This window comes from Schistocerca cancellata, chromosome 8, assembly GCF_023864275.1.
Source record: "Schistocerca cancellata isolate TAMUIC-IGC-003103 chromosome 8, iqSchCanc2.1, whole genome shotgun sequence".
Taxonomy (NCBI): Eukaryota; Metazoa; Arthropoda; class Insecta; order Orthoptera; family Acrididae; genus Schistocerca; species Schistocerca cancellata.
The window spans coordinates 546,129,215-546,132,649 of record NC_064633.1 but is presented as its reverse complement, the minus strand read 5'-3'; the positions used below and the strand labels follow the sequence as shown (position 1 = coordinate 546,132,649).

General features: G+C 39.9%; 1 pseudogene; it reads right to left on the bottom strand.

Moving 5' to 3' along the window:
* Window positions 1-359: 359 nt before the first annotated feature.
* Window positions 360-477, bottom strand: LOC126095933 (5S ribosomal RNA; annotated as a pseudogene).
* Between the last annotated feature and the right edge of the window lie 2,958 nt (window positions 478-3,435).

The following is a 3,435-nucleotide window of genomic DNA, read 5'->3' as shown; positions in this document are numbered from 1 at the left end:
GCCTATGCAATATCGCCTCAGCTGTGCCATCGGATTCGGTACTTCCCGACAGAAAGGCCACAGTTCGTGCTAACTGAAGTCATGTATTGAAAGAGATGGCTAGGGTTTCTCAATGAAACGTTATGGGCCCTCTAAACTAACTAAACTAAACTCCGTACGAACAGGCCTTGGAAGGCCCAACGGTACCGACCGGCCGCCGTGTCAGACTCAGCCCACAGGCGTCACTGGTTGCGGATATGGAGGGGCATGTGGTCAGCATACCCCTCTTCCGGCCGTATGTCAGTTTACGAGACCGGAGTTTCTACTTCTCACTCAAGTAAGTCCTCAGTCTTCCTCACAAGGGCTGAGTGCACGCCGCTTGTCAACAGCGCTCGGCAGACCGGATGATCACCCATCCAAGTGCGAGCCCAGCCCGACAGCGCTTAACTTCGATGATCGGACGGGAACCGGTGTTACCACTGCGGCAAGGCCGTTGACACTATAGGCCCTCTGCTGCTTTTAAGGGGCTCCGGAACGCCCTATACTTGCAATTTTAAAATAAAGCTTATAAATTACATCTTTCCTCACAAAGTATTTGAGGTAGGAAGTTGAACTTTTTACAGATTATGTATTGGAATATGGGCTACAACTTAACACAGGGATTTTTCAGAATTTTAGTTCAGTTATTAAAGATGATTTTTTTTCAATTGTAATGAAAATTCACAACGTTTTATTGCAATTTTTTATTTATATATTCAAAAATATACAGTTTTTTGGAAAAAGGCTGTGTTAAATTATGCAGAAGGTACTGTGTAACATTTACTGAAAGTTTGAAACAAATATGTTTGGAAGATCCTTAGAAAACATGTAATTAGTATGAGAAAATAAAAGTTTTGGGAATCGAGCGACAAAGATTGGATTAACCTTTTAGTGCATTCCAGGTCCATATGATCGATTATCTTCATCCTCTGCAAACTCCTCCTCCAGCTTCCTCTTGTTCCGCCTCCTGTTTACTCTTGCTTGTATTTCTAGACTCTTTACAGCCCTGTCTGCAGCCCGAAGGTGTTCCTTGTCTAAAGCAAGCATCGCTCGTACCATGTTAGAACCTATCTTCATTCCCCTATTTCTAAATACCTTGCACCTTACAATGTTGCCATCATTGAAAGTCGCAACACACCAAAGTGAAGTGTTTATATTCCAACAAATACAGTCCTGGGGATTCTCGACCATATAACACTATTTACACTTTCATCGGGGTTTTGAGTTTTCCCGTGAATACACTTTTTCAACAGTTCAGGTGCTGCTAAGTCTCTGAAAATAGGTTAGCCACAACACATACTTTATCTCACATCACTAAAATGTACCTGATGAACACGGACGTTAATAATAACACCATTTGACAGCAGGTTAACAGCGCCACAGTGGGTCACGCCCATGTAGAACACATTTAAAAAAAAAAAAAATTAAAAATAGTTGTAGTCATCGGAATTGAATAAATTATATATCTATTAAAAGGTAATAGTCTGCAGATTAAGAAAACGCAAAAAAGTAAAAATTGAACTTTTCATGATTTTGAGCCTTTCCGGAGCCCCTTAATCTATATACACGTTTTAGAGGACAATCTGAACAGCCTTCTTACACCCTTTGCAAATGATGTTCTTGTTTACCGTCAAGTAAAATCATTAGAAGATCAAAACGAATTACGTAATGATTTAAACGAGATATCTATATGGTGCAAAAAGTGGAAATTCACTCTGAACAATGAAAAGGGTTTAGTCCGGCACATGAGTACTAAAAATACCGTAATATTTTAGTTATCTTTTGAATGTAGTCGATTCAAATAAACGCCAAGGGATAACAGTTACGATCAACGTGAACTGCAACCATCACATTGAATATGTTGTACGGAAGGAAAACCAAATACCGCGTTTTCATGGCACATCAGTTTAAAGGTGCAACAAAGTTCAAAATATGGCGGCCTGTTTTGTATTGTCGCGGAACAGGGTACTGAGTGTCACGAATGAGATAAGGGAGTTGGGGTGGCAATCATTGAAACAATGGATTTTACGTTGCGGCGAGATCATTTCAAGGATTTTCAGTCACCAAATTTCTCCTTGAAATGCCAAACTATTTTGCTACTGGGAAGAAATGACCATCGAGATAAAATAGGAGACGTCAAAGACCGCACAGAGAGGTATATGTGTTCATTTTCCGAACGTGTTATTCGAAAGTGGAATGGCAGAGAAATAGTCTAAAGTGGCTCTACCCTCTGAATTGGAGACTAATCAAACAGACAGTAAATGTTCACGGAGGAAACTAGATAAGTACACAAATTTAACTGCACTAGTAACCGTAACAGTCTAAATGCGCTATTATTCGCAGATGTGAAATTAAAAATATAACAAACTGGCGAACAGCTGCAGCTAGTAGTAAATCGGCTCCATTGCGATCTAAGATAGTAATTAAAAGCAAGTGAATAAGTGTTACATTTTAAAGCACTTCAGTGTGATAAAATAACTAAAGGGTTTGCCTTCTTGCAAGAATGCAAATTTATTTCATTCTCCAGACACGTTTGACCTCAGCTGTTGCATAATCAGTGAGGTTTTTTTTTTTGTTGGTTCTAGAAGATAACATACAAAAAATTTTTATGTGGATTGATTAGCAATGTGAATATAGCGTGATCAGAATCTGCTGTTGTTTACGCTATGCATCTCAGGTTCCTTTTTATCTTTTGTTGCGTTATGTGTGCTCTGCGGCTGGTAAACGTACTCGGCCACAAGTCTATATATTAATACAGCATGTCCTCTACATACACAGAGCTGTTAACGCCTATAATATAACCTCAGTAGCATGTATTTAGGTAAAAAAGCTGATGTATGTCCCATTTCATGCTTACGAGTGCTACATATCTGTTCTGGGCTGTACTCTATTATTGTTTGGCTACTGAATGAGTTGTTGCTGTTTCATTTCCTTTTTAAGCGACCTGAGGGCGTCAGTACAAGTTCGTTATTTTTATTTCAGTAAAGAAAGTGGTATATGCTACTTATAGACTGTGTTGTGGTTTTGTAACAGAGTTTGGTTAACGTTTTCTCCTACTTCTTGGCGAATTATGGTTGTTATTCCACTGTACATAACGTTCAGATGCGACACTGGCAGTCATTTGGTTCAACGGTTTGTTTACGGACGTTTATTGTTCATTATCTGTCGCAAACACGAGAACAAAACTTAAATTGTATTATGATAGTTTGTAAGTAGGCTGTTTATGTTTTCTTATTGGCAACGTTACATAGCGCTCTGTATGAAAATCACTGGCTGTGCTGTGTGCAGTCTGTGGCTAGTTTGCATTGTTGTCTGCCATTGTAGTGTTGGGCAGCGGCAGCTGGATGTGAACAGCGCGTAGCATTGCGCAGTTGGAGGTGAGCCGCCAGCAGTGGTGGATGTGGGGAGAGAGATGGC